Here is a 14,419-nt window from a genome sequence, read left to right on the forward strand (position 1 = left end):
TTTGCACTGAAGTCCATAAGCAATCAGCTGTCTGTGGCCAGGCGAAAAAAAGTCTTCCACGCCAAATGTTCATATCATAATCGCCAACCGCTACACACAGTCTACATCACTGTCACCATATTAGCTAACGTCATAATCAGCATAGCTGCTAGAACTAACGTGTTAGTAAACCCGCTACAATCACACAGGCCAAGGTGGCAATACATTTATAAAACCAAAAGCCTAGCTTTCCTTGGAAGAGTTCCAGTGTTGGATAGCAATAGCCAGCTAGCTAACATAGCTAACATTCATCCCTCTCTGTTTGAGACAGGTGTTTGAGCAGGCTAAACTAGCTAGATGAATTAGCTTGCTAAGAAAGGAATTTGTTCAAAACTGTTTAACTATTGTCTTTCTCTCTCTTTGAGTCAACTACTCACCACATTTTAAGCACTGCAGTGCTAGCTAACTGTAGCTTATGCTTTCAGTACTAGATTCATTCTCTGATCCTTTGATTGGGTGGACAAAATGTCAGTTCATGCTGCAAGAGCTCTGATAGGTTGGAGGACGTTCTCCGGAAGTTGTCATAATTACTGTGTAAATCCATGGAAGGGGGGGTTAAATCCACACACCTCCTAGGTTTTGTATTGGAGTTAATGTACCGAGGGGGACGGAAACTAGCTGTCCACCGGCGACACCATGGTGATACCCTACAGAGTGCTGTTGAGGCTACTGTAGATCTTCATTGCAAAAAAGTGTGTTTTAATCAATTATTTGGAGACTTTAATATATGTAGTATAGTTTTATCTAAAAAGTATATATTTAATGTTTCACTATTTATATTTTTCTGATATTCACTGAGGATGATGGTCCTCCACTTCCTCCTCTGAGGAGCCTCCACTGACACGTGTAGATTGCATTTTGATTACTGTTACACTGGTATTTCAGTTGTTAATTGGATTCGTTGCGACATTTGTTGATCTCATGTTGTTTTCTTTTTAAAATTATTATTTGTGTACTCATTTGACACTATACTGCATTGTTAGGAGCTATTAACATAACCACCCACTATAACATCTGCTAAACTGTGTACGCGATCAATAAACGTTTATTTGATTTTTATTTGCTATGGATACATACGGGAGGATGCCAACGCCCATCTAGACGGTCGAGCTGTGGCTGTTATCATCACTGTTTGGCTTCAGTTCCAGCCAGTCTGTCACGGCCGATGCTGGAAGTGGACCAAAGCGCAGCGTGGTGAGCGTACATATTCCTTTATTTTAGAAATGACGCCGACAAAAACAATAAACAATACAAAACAACCGTGAAGCTTAAGGACTATGTGCCACAAACAAAGTTAACTTCCCACACTGAAAGGAGGGAAAAGGGCTACGTAAGTATGGTTCCCAATCAGAGACAACGATGCACAGCTGTCCGTGATTGAGAACCACACCCTGACCAAACCAAATGGACAAAAAAAGGCTCTCTAAGGTCCGGGCGTGACAGTACCACCCCCCCCCCCCCCCCCCCAAAGGTGCGGACTCCGGCAGGAAAAAACAGAACCTATAGGCGAGGGTCGGGGTGGAAATCTATCCGGCGGCTCAGGTGCGGGACGCAGACCCCGTCCCACCACTGGCTCACCCAACTTTGGTGGCATCTCTGGTGCGGGGACCCTCGGGCCCCCGGACTGGAGACTCTCGCTGCGGGCCCCGGACTGAGCACCCTCGCTGCGGGCCTCGGAATGGGAACCCTTGTTGCGGGCCCCGGACTTGGCACCCTCGTTGCGGGCCCCGGATTGGGCACCCTCGTTGCGGGGGACCGTCCCTGGAGGCTACGGACCGGAGCCCGTCGCTGGAGGCTCCGGACCGGAAACCGTCGCTGGAGGCTCCGGACCGGAGAACGTCGCTGGAGGCTCCGGGCCGGAGGCCGTTGCTGGAGGATCTGGACCGGAGGCCATCGTTGGAGGCTTCGTGCCGGAGGCCGTCGTTGGAGGCTTCGTGCCATCAAATCAAATCAAGTTTATTTTATATAGCCCTTCGTACATCAGCTAATATCTCGAAGTGCTGTACAGAAACCCAGCCTAAAACCCCAAACAGCAAGCAATGCAGGTGTAGAAGCACGGTGGCTAGGAAAAACTCCCTAGAAAGGCCAAAACCTAGGAAGAAACCTAGAGAGGAACCAGGCTATGAGGGGTGGCCAGTCCTCTTCTGGCTGTGCCGGGTGGAGATTATAACAGAACATGGCCAAGATGTTCAAAATGTTCATAAGTGACAAGCATGGTCAAATAATAATCAGGAATAAATGTCAGTTGGCTTTTCATAGCCGATCATTAAGAGTTGAAAACAGCAGGTCTGAGACAGGTAGGGGTTCTATAACCGCAGGCAGAACAGTTGAAACTGGAATAGCAGCAAGGCCGGGTGGACTGGGGACAGCAAGGAGTCATCATGCCCGGTAGTCCTGACGTATGGTCCTAGGGCTCAGGTCATCCGAGAGAGAGAAAGAAAGAGAGAAGGAGAGAATTAGAGAGAGCCAAGATTTTCAAAATGTTCATAAATGACAAGCATGGTCAAATAATAATCAGGAATAAATGTCAGTTGGCTTTTCATAGCCGATCATTAAGAGTTGAAAGCAGCAGGTCTGGGACAGGTAGGGGTTCCATAACCGCAGGCAGAACAGTTGAAACTGGAACAGCAGCAAGGCCAGGTGGACTGGGGACAGCAAGGAGTCATCATGCCCGGTAGTCCTGATGTATGGTCCTAGGGCTCAGGTCCTCCGAGAGAGAGAAAGAAGGAGAGAATTAGAGAGAGCATACTTAAATTCACACAGGACACTTGATAAGACAGGAGAAGTACTCCAGATATAACCAACTGACCCTAGCCCCCCGACACATAAACTACTGCAGCATAAATACTGGAGGCTGAGACAGGAGGGGTCAGGAGACACTGTGGCCCCATCCGATGATACCCCCGGACAGGGCCAAACAGGAAGGATATAACCCCACCCACTTTGCCAAAGCACAGCCCCCACACCACTAGAGGGATATCTTCAACCACCAATTTACAATCCTGAGACAAGGCCGAGTATAGCCCACAAAGATCTCCACCACAGCACAAACCAAGGGGGGGGCGCCAACCCAGACAGGAAGATCACGTCAGTAACTCAACCCACTCAAGTGAAGCATAAAGTGCCTCCTAGGGACGGCATGAAAGTGCCATGTCTCACCCCTGGAGGCTTCTTACCATGGATCATCACTGGAGGCTTCTTGCCATGGATCATCACTGTAGGCTTCGTGCCATGGATCATCACTGGAGGCTTCTTGCCATGGATCATCACTGAAGGCTTCGTGCCATGGATCATCACTGGAGGCTTCTTGCCATGGATCATCACTGGAGGCTTTGTGCCATGGATCATCACTGGAGGCTTCGTAAAATGGATCACCACTGGAGGCTTCCTGCCATGGATCATCACTGGAGGCTTCGTGCCATGGATCATCACTGGAGGCTTCCTGCCATGGATCATTACTGGAGGCTTCGTGCCATGGATCACCACTGGAGGCTTCTTTCCATGGATCACCACTGGAGGCTTCTTGCCATGGATCATCACTGGAGGCTTCGTGCCATGGATCACCACTGGAGGCTTCTTGCCATGGATCATCACTGGAGTGGAGAGACACACAGGAGGCCTGGCTCTGGGAGCAGGCACAGGACTCACCAGGCTGGGGAGACATGCAGGAGGGATAGTTCTTGGCACAGGCACAGGACTCACCAGGCTGGGGAGACATGCAGGAGGCCATGTCCTTGGCCGAGGCACCGGATACACTGGGCCATGGAGGCGCACTGGAGGTCTCGAGCTAAGAGCCTGTACAACCCGTCCTGGCTGAAAGTTGACTTTGGCCCTGCATGTGAAGGGGCGCAGGCACAGGACGCACTGGGCTGTGCAGACGCACTGGAGACACAGTGCGCAGAGCCGGCGTAGGATATCCTGGGCCGTAGAGACGTCCTGGAGGTCTGGAGAGCAGGGCTGGCACAATCCTTCCTGGCTGGATGCTCACCCTAGCCCGGCAGATGCGGGGAGCTGGGATGTAGCGCACCGGGCTAAGAACGCATACTGGTGACACCGTGCGCTCCACCGCATAACACGGTGCCTGACCAGTACGACGCCCGCGACGGTAAGCACGGGGAGTTGGCTCAGGTCTCCAACCTCACTCAGCAACACTCCCCGTGTGCCTCTCCCCCCAAAATAAAATTTGGGGCTGCCTCTCAGGCTTCCTTGCCAGCTGTGTTCCCTCATAACGCCGGTTCCCTTTACCTGCTGCCTCCGCTATCCTGGCTGCCTCCACCTGTTCCCATGGGAGGCGATCCCTTCCAGCCAGGATCTCCTCCCATGTGTAGGATCCCTTGCCGTCCAGGATGTCCTCCCATGTCCAGTCCTCTCTTCCTCGCTGCTTGGTCCTTTGGTGGTGGGTAGTTCTGTCACGTTCGTCATATTGCGAAGACCAAGGCGCAGCGGGATATGAATACATTCTACTTTTAATAACGGAAGAACACTGAACAAACTAACAAAAATGAACGTGAAGCTAAATAGAACCAGTGCTGACATGCAACTCCACATAGACAACTACCCACCCTCGTCACACCCTGACCTGACCAAAATAATACAGAAAACATAGAACTAAGGTCAAGGCGTGACAGGAGGGTTACGTAATGTGTGTGTGTGTGTGTGTGTGTGTGTGTGTGTGTGTGTGTGTGTGTGTGTGTGTGTGTGTGTGTATGTGTGTGTGTGTATGTGTGTGTGTGTGTGTGTGTGTGTGTGTGTGTGTGTGTGTGTGTGTGTGTGTGTGTGTGTGTGTGTGTGTGTGTGTGTGTGTGTGTGTGTGTGTGTGTGTGTGTGGACAGAGCAGGGTGAGGGCTTCCAATGCATGTCCTTTGTTTCGAAAATGTTATTTCATATCTGGAGCTGATCCCTCTGGAGAATATCAAACACTTTGAGGAATAACAGAAGGGGTAATACATACCGCAGTTAAAATAAGAGAGGAGCTTCTGAAAATCGGTAACGAAGAGAAATAGACCTTGGCCAAGAATCTTACAAAACATAACAAAATAGTTCATATTGATATGATATACCTCCGCCCCAAATGTGAAAAAGTGCCAATTAGCAGGCTTTCCACTTGGCAGGTGAAGCAATCCCACATGGACATGAGAAAACAGTGTGTATATTACGCCTACGGTAAGGGATTTTAGTATGGTTTTTGGTATGCATTTTATAATTTCGAGAAAGGAGAAATTGTAGAAATAAAAGTATCAGGTATGTGACTTTGACAAATTTAAGTCTTCCCATAAACTATAGGAGAAAAATACCAATATATCTACCCATGCATACAGTGCTATTGACAATGGAAGTAGACCTCCTCTCGCCACGAGTTGAAGAGGGAGCACAGGAAATCCCCGTGAACCATGTTTCAAATGGTGCTCATCCTGTTGGTAAGGGATGAGTTTTGAGGTAGGAGATAAGGAGACACTTTCTAGGGACAATTTAAAGTGTATGTACAATAGAGATGGATGGAGAACAGTGAAGTCAGTGAAGTCACTTACCAGTTCACCAAAGTGCTTCATGGCATACTCCAGGACCCCAGATGCTGCCTCTGGCTGCTGCAGTTTGTTATTGATGCTGGAACGAGACGGACAGAAGCAAAGAGACAGCTTTTAGGCAATTTCCATACCCAATCTGGCAACCGACTCTCAGGAGCTCTCCTGAGTCGAATTAGCATTTTCTGGGTGATGGATAGCGTCTGAGTTCCCACACACATAAATATATACAACAATCAGAAGTTATGAAATGGAAGGAATGGGAGCCAGGCAATGCTGTCACTGTATGCCTGATTGCACTGAACAACCCTGGTTGAGAGCCATGTCTGCTGAGAGAAAGCATGTTTGGAGAGTGGGTCTAATTTATGAATCATCAGTAGAGTACATCCAATTTGTTTTCTGAAAAGTAGTCCACCTATGTGTGCTTATGTTTGATCAAATGGGTGCAATCCATTCGTAAGTCATCACACACGGTTTCTAACCTACAGCACGTCCTGAAAGGGCAAACGTGATGAATCCAAAAGCTGAATTTACTGTGACTTTAAACATGCATTTGCGTTAAATTAGATTTGTGAAGTTAGGGCCAATGACCTTGCCTGGCTACCCGAACTCCTTGCTCATGCCAAACGCTATGCTACCTCCACGGACGTTAGTTCTTCTCCGCAATGAGTCTGGATCTGAGTACCTCCCCGACGATTTCCAGAATGGAAATGTATTCTTGACCATATGATTGGTCCCAGAATACCGATGGGTTGGGCCAGAGCCAGAACATATGTGGGTATAGCGGCTTTCTAGACCTTCTGTCTTTGATACTCTGATTAGTTAGCGATGATACTATCGCTGATGACTTTGTTATGTACAACACACTTCATGTTGACGTCACCAGAAACAACTTCAATAAATGTCAGCCTCGGACTGAAGTATGTAGCGAACAATACAGCAGCTGAAGAATTCAGTTTGAGGCGTCAGGCAACCAATGACCTCCTGCGAACACGAAAGGCTGGGAAAAAAACCAAACCAATAACAATGCCACTGGTGAGTGACAAAGCAGGGGTCCTGTTGACACATAGGGGATACTGTTGTCGAAAAAGTCGCCCTTAAATCTGAGAGTAGCCCCCTGGACTCCTTTTATGGTCATTGCTAATTTGCTATCATGAACAAACCAATTGCCGACTGGAGTGTTCACTCAGTGGCTTTTGTGTGTTAAACATGGTTTTTTTTTTCACCCAAAAAAGGTGTATATTGTGAAAGGTAAATGTGCTGGCCCGGCCCATCGGCATGTGTCACATTTAGGAGATAAATGACGTGTCATCCGCTTTTCGGTCTTGACAATGATCCCCCAGCTGTCTAATGTGTGTTTAAGAACCCCGTACATCTGGAAGAACTAGTCTGAAACACAATTCTGTAGTATTTCCTCAACTATGGAAAGCCACGCTTGCATGTGCCAATACATCTGTTAAAATGTAGCATTTGAAGGAAGGGGGGTCCTGAGGACAGCAGGCGAGAGAATTGAAAGACATTGGAGCCTATATGTCAGGAATCCCAGAGTCCCCTGGGGTCAGGGCCAGACTATTGAGTTGGCTGGACCCAGGGAGTGGTCATCTGCACACAAACACTGCTGTTGCTAACCATATGTATTTTTCTAATACAAAATTGGGCATATCAAACATTAAATATGCGGTAGGTAATAAGTAAAACAGAGTCCACATTTTCTAGAACCAAGACAACTGGGAATTCAGAAACAAAACAAGCTCAGACTGGGAAAAATCGTGACGTCGGTGATGTTAAGGTCGGAGAAGTCAGAGCTCTAGGATGATGACGAGTTTCTGACTTGTAATACCGAGTTGGATGACCGGAAAGAGAATATTTTCCCAGTCAGAGGCCCACAAAAAATCTGAGTTCCCGGTTGTCTTGCTGCACCCAATTACGGCTTCATACGAACCGTAAAATAACCTTTGTAGCCCCACCCAGTGACCTTTCGAGTTGTTTTGGGCCAACGACATACACTACATTACCAAAAGTATGTGGACACCTGCTCGTCGAACATCTCATTCCAAAATCATGGGCATTAATATGGAGTTGATCCCCCTTTGATGCTATTACATCCTCCACTCTTCTGGGAAGGCTTTCCACTAGATGTTGGAACATTGCTGCATGGACTTGCATCCATTCATCCACAAGAGTATTAGTAAGGTCGGGCACAGATGTTGGGCGATTAGGCCTGGCTCACACTCGGCGTTCCAATTCATCCCAAAGGTGCTCGATGGGGTTGAGGTCAGGGCTCTGTGCAGGCCAGTCAAGTTTGACCACACCGATCTCGTCAAACCCTTTGTGTATGGACCTCGCCTTGTGCATGGGAGCATTGTCATGCTGAAACAAGAAAGGGCCTTCCCCAAACTGTTGCCACAAAGTTGGAAGCACAGAATTGTCTAGAATGTCATGCTGTAGCGTTAATATTTCCCTCTACTGGAACTAAGGGACATAGACCAAACCATGAAAAACAGCCCAGACCATTATTCCTCCTCCACCAAACTTTACAGTTGGCACTATGCATTGGGGCAGGCAGCGCTCACCTGGCATCCACCAAACCCAGATTCGTCCATCGGATTGCCAGATGGTGAAGTGTGATTCATCCCTCCAGATAACGAGTATCCACTGCTCCAGTGGCTTTGGGACTCCCAATCACGGCCGGTTGTGATTGTAAATTGTAAATGTTTTCTCCAAGAAACAATGACTAGCCAAAAGGCTATTTACAGGATATGCGCTTTCTTGTTTAAGATTGATGCTCTCACACAGGCACTCAATTCCTGTAGTCATTTTTATTCATCCCCTAATTACAACCTCTAGGGGTTAGGGTTAATCAGCAAATACCTTGAAGGACAAATCAAAAACAAAGAAAAACTAAATCACACACACACACACACACACACACACACACACACACACACACACACACACACACACACACACACACACACACACACACACACACACACACACACACACACACACACACACACACACACACACACACACACACACAGCGCTAAATCTCCCCAGATGAGGTCTATTGACAAATTGTAATAAGTAACAGTGTCCCTCAGTCATAGCCATAGCCGCAGCTTTAAACACAAACTCTAAACACAACCAGATGACAGGGCTCACATAATATGCTCCATGGTGAGGCCTCCGACAACACAGCCAGCAGCCACCTTACAAGACAACCATCCAGCCAAGCCACTTCTTTGCTGGAAATATGGCCCAGAGTCATTAACAGGCTGAAGTTCCCCTCTGTTTTACCCCTGTGAGGCATTACCCCAGCCACCAAAAAGTTACTGGAAAAAGCTGTAACTGTACTGAGTGGCTGTAGCTAGCTACCCCTGTTGTGACTGACTGCCCCTTGAAGTCATAGGAACTGTGAGCTCTTTCCGTACTGGCTATAGATTGGGCTCAAGCATCTTTTTCTGATTCCCCTGGACATTTCCCCGCTCAGACCCAGAATTTGAGGTTGTTTCCTGGCCGCCACTGCTTTGGTTTATAAGAGACCAGGGGCTTTAGCCTTTTGTTAAGTGCTTTGAGACACAGGGCTTAGTAGAAAGCACAATGAAAATCAAATGTAATCGTACTGCAGAGACCAAATCCTTTTTTTTCTCACTAAACCTGCAGAGCCCATCTAATTTGACCACACGTTTCCAGATAGTCCCAAAAGACAGGGCTCAGCCCTTTGTTATTGTAATATTTGTGTTGTGGAGAAATGACCAGGCAGGAGAAGGGAGTACAGTTAGTTTTCGTTTAGTCAAACCTCTCGTGCTCTACAGCCCCCGGGCACAATAGTGCACATGTGTATTTCCTATTAGGTGTAGTAACGTAACACTGTCGTAATACATTACCGCTTAGTAACAGCATAGTAACTAATATAAACAGATGTAGATCACCCATACTACATATTACAAAAAAACAGAGTCTTTGGTCCTATTGTCGTTTATCATGTCAGAAACGAACAAATAATACAGTTAAATTAAACCGTTGGCGGGCAACCATTCAATATTTCTAGTCATGGTGAAAGTATTCAGTTACCTGGGCTAATCAGAAACATTGACTAAGTGTTGCCTCTGGGCTCTCATGATGAATATAACGAAGGTAGAACCCCTGTAATTGAACACTGGGGGGAAATCACTCTACACTCAAGGAGGTTATAAAGAGTGACATAAATCACGGTCGAAAATATAGGTGAATCATCTTGAGGGTCAGTCTATATTGTGTGATAAAAAATGATGTAGAAATTACAGTTGCTTTGATTTGATACATTTGCTTTACCAATTGAAACGTGTATTATACGTTCAAGTATTGAGAGACGTAACTTTTACGAAAGCAAGACATGCTGAACTCTCTGGTCGATTAAAGCATAGAGACATAGAGGAACAAAACACTCTATTCTCACGCAATCGTCCTGTTTTTTCAATACCATTGAGTAGATTGGCTTTTGGTTTTAACGAGACAGAATATAATCCTCAAGAAAAATGTTGCCAATTCTGCCACAGACCATAAAGTATGTGTGACGGAGAGAGACAGAATTACTGAACCTAATCTGTAGTCATCAGGAAAGTATCCTCTTAGGACTAATACTGGCAAACGTTTGACAGAAAAACATGTCAAAAAATGACACAACATTGCGCTTTTGTTAGAGTTATATTAAAAATCAGTTTTGGGAAATTAGGGATCAGGTTCCATTGAATTGAGGTGCAGTATTTCAGATTGAGTATTGCGCACATATTTTTCAGATTGAGTATTTCTTCAATGTGCTTTACATAATCATGGTGGAAACTGTACACACACGCAGTGGATACTTTTCAGTTCAACACTCAAAATAGGTTTATTGACAAAGAAGTGCCCTGGAGCTCTTTCAGCTTGAGGAATCACTGGAACTTCCCACCCTGATGATACGACCACTTCGCCCCATTATAATTGATCATGCTGTTTTGTTCATCTGCAGCTTGGCTTGGTTTTCCGGCAGTATCGGCTTCACCTTGTCTGTAATGTATCGGTTTCACCTTCGATAATGACCCCTTACAAAAAAACTGGAACGTAACAGTGCATTCTACGCTAGTGGGCGATTTTGTCTAGACTTTTCACCAAGGTTCAGGGCGAGAGCCAAGAAATACACGTGTAAGCCACGCCTGAATCAGGAGGAGCAGCATGTGAGGAGAGGAAAAGTTATTTGAAGTGGTCTTTAAAGAGACTTCAAGCAATGGGCAGTGTCGGCTTCCCTGATGGGGGAGGAATGGGGGGGGCGACCTGATCCATCTGCCAGAAAGAGAAAACAAAGCCCCCACAATGCACTCCTCCAAAATATGCTGAAGAAAATATACGGTGACAGAGATATGTTCTGTTGAAGAAAGTTGTTTGAGTCCAACGACACTATGCCCTTTCGCCCCTCTGAAATTGCAGTGTTATTGGGGGAAGCTATGGCAAGCACTGGTTGATGGCTATATGGCAGGGCTGGAGTCAGATAAGGCAATCCCTCTAGTGAGGCTAGAAGAATACAGACTGAATCCCTAGATCGTGAGTCCACAAACTAACATTGGGTTTCTTAATATAATGGTTGCCTTTTGGTGTTAGACTACTTGACTCTGTTAACCCTATCAGTTCCAGGACCAAAAATCGGAATTTCATTTATCTTATTTCTATCTGCATGTCCAGCATTTATATTTAGCCTCACAATTAAGTGTTTTACCGTTTTATTTTCAGGACAACCCGGGTTACAAGTAGAACACAAAACAATGTGATATAAACAGTTGCATTCATGAGATTTATTGATAAATGTCAATGAAAAAAAGATCCGCCAAAGCAAAAACCTGATAAAAATGTATTTATATGAGTGCTGTAAGTACAGAAATTACTTGTTCAGTGGGAAATTAATATCCAAATAGTCAGTGACATTGTGTGGAGTTTGTGACAGTAACCATGGGAGCGTATTACAGTATTATAGATACTGTCCTTGGATTTCCTATTGTCCTCTATGTAGAAGAGCCCCTTGCTTTCTAACGACTCTTGTATAGCTTGTGAGCGTCATAGAGCAAAACATGTTCCATGTGTGTGGTTGTGTGAGTCGCAGCTTTTCATAGATAGTAATTTAATAAGCCATTCGGACTCTACAGATATTTTTGCAAAAAGACCTGGCCTCGGGCCCTTTTGGGATTCGCCTTTGGCTCACAAACACCACTTTACTCAGCCCCCACTAATCGCAGAAGAAACAGACAAATCCAATGGTACAACCCAAAATTCTGTAGCTCAAACACACGTTTAAAAGAGGTTAGAAGTGCAAATCGGTGGGACTTATTTGGGTTAAGGCTTTCAAAATGTTGCAAGAGTATGGAAAGTGGAAAAGTGACAGCTGTTTGACATGTCTCTGGCCGTGGTGCATATTCATATTCATTTATGGTTAGATCAGAATATCCATCATAATCATTGGCCTCTTCAGAGAATTAAGTCAAAACCACAAGTCCAAATCCAATCTCCATCGATGGCTTAGAAAAGGGCAGATTTAGCAAGCTAGCTACTGCAGGACATCACCACAAGCAGACAACCTACATGTTTCTTTGAAAATGACGTTTTGCAAAGGAAGTGATTTGATTGGTCTGAAGTCAAATCTAAACTGGCCTCTCTTTGGGGGGCGTTTTCCTGCACTGACCTACTTGATGACTTACTTGGTGTGTGAACTGCTGCCTGCTCATAACTTACAGATTGTTGTTGACACATCAACCAGGATCAAGATGCAGGGACATTTGTGACTTGTTTTGGTAATCAGTGACTGTATTGGAGGGGGAGTGGTTTCATCTCTTTTCTGAATGTTTGCAGTATGTTTATGATCTGTGTATTAATATTATTCGTTTCAGAAATCCATTCGCAGTGCTAGTTATAGCCTACTGTTAGCTAGCTAGCTAGGATATAGGCCAAGGGCTAGATAAACTGCATTTTTAAGTGAAGTTTTTTCCTCATTGTAGGCTACTACTTTAAACGACTTTTAGTCTTGAAATCTTTGTTTTTTTACTATACCACCTTACTCACTCTGTTTAGCACATGGCCTCACATGAATCCTTAAAGAGATGGGTGGGGCTAAGACCTAAGAGGGTGTGAACGATGCTGAATAGGTGTGGACAAGAAGAGCTCTCCGGTAGGTGTACCAAAACATTTTCTCAACCCTTTATCAACTTTCATAGCAGAATTACTTCCCCGCTGTTTCTCAACTGCAATGTATGATATGCCGTTCTGTAGCGCTGAGCCTCTCCCTATATCCAATGTAAAAAAACCACAACAACATGTTGTGTTTACATGAGATCGAATGGAGTAGGTCGGTCACATATGTGTGTTGTTGACTGTGATAAAGGGATCATAGGCAGCGAGTGAGTTTCAAGTTAGTGGAAAATAATTTGCTGTATAAAAATGGACATTTTATAGTAAAGCTTTCCATGCATCATCGCATTTGCATACTTACGTAAGAGCTGTTCCTTGCGTGGCTGAGTGCATATAGCATAGAGTACAGTACAGTACTTAGTAGTTTAGTACTTTTACAGTACTAAACTACAGCCTACGTTTTTCCTTTCTTTGCATGGGAAAAAATGTGTCTTTCTATTAACACGTTTCATGTATATTTATATGACTGGAGGCATAAGCAGAATATTTGTTTTACTAATTTTTTTAAATGTAACCTTTATTTATCTAGGAAAGTCAGATAAGAACAAATTTGTGTTTACAATGACGGCCAACCCCAGCCAGACCCGAACGACGCTGGGCCAATTGTGCGCCACCCAATGGGACTCCCAATCACGGCCGGTTGTGATACAGACTGGAATCGAACCAGGGTCTGTAATGATGCCTCTTGCAATGTCAGAGCGGCATAGACTAAGATACAGTAGAATAGAATACCGGTCAAAAGTTTTAGAACACCTACTCATTCAAGGGTTTTGCTTTACTTTTACTATTTTCTACATTGTAGAATAATAGTGAAGACATCAAACTATGAAATAACCCATATGGAATCATGTAGTAACCAAAAAAGTGTTAAACAAATCAAAATATGTTTTATATTAGAGATTCTTCAAATAGCCACCATTTGCCTTGATGACAGCTTTGCACACTCTTGGCATTCTCTCAACCAGCTTCATGAGGAAGTCACCTAGAATGCATTTCAATTACAGGTGTGCCTTGTTAATTTGTGTATCACCACCTGGTACAGCAACTGCACCGCCCACAACTGCAAAGCTCTTCAGAGGGTTGTGCGGTCTGCCAAACGCATTACCGGGGGAAAACCTCCCGCCCTCCTGAACACCTACAGCACCCGTTGCCATAGGAAGGCCGAAAAGATCATCAAATACATCCACAGGTACACATTTAATTGACTCAAATGATGTAAATTAGCCTAACAGAAGCTTCTAAAGCCATGACATCATTTTATGGAATTTTCCAAACTGTTTAAAGGCACAGTCAACTTAGTGTATGTAAACTCCTGACCCACTGGAATTGTGATACAGTGAATTATAAGTGAAATAATCTGTCTCTATACAATTGTTGGAAAAATTACTTGTGTCATGCACAAAGTAGTCCTTACCGACTTTCAAAACTATAGTTTGTTAACAAGAAATTTGTGGAGTGATTGAAAAACGAGTTTTAATGACTCCAACCTAAGTGTATGTAAACTTCCGACTTCAACAGCATTTATTTATTTTCTTCTTGGGGGGGAATGTGGGAGGGGTCTTGGATGTTTGAGGGACAGCTATTGGGGAACTGTGGGGGGGATCTTGGAGGGTTCTGGTTCACTTTTATTGGCCTGGTGGTAGATCGGTCAGCATGCCTTTGAG

At 45.0% G+C, this 14,419-nt stretch overlaps 1 pseudogene; it reads right to left on the minus strand.

The window, feature by feature from the left end:
• Positions 1-1,136: 1,136 nt before the first annotated feature.
• LOC129861417 (serine/threonine-protein kinase mTOR-like) overlaps positions 1,137-14,419 on the minus strand; it is a 33,784-nt pseudogene continuing 20,501 nt past the window's right edge.

The sequence above is a fragment of the Salvelinus fontinalis genome, chromosome 8 (genome assembly GCF_029448725.1).
Source record: "Salvelinus fontinalis isolate EN_2023a chromosome 8, ASM2944872v1, whole genome shotgun sequence".
Classification (NCBI taxonomy): domain Eukaryota; kingdom Metazoa; phylum Chordata; class Actinopteri; order Salmoniformes; family Salmonidae; genus Salvelinus; species Salvelinus fontinalis.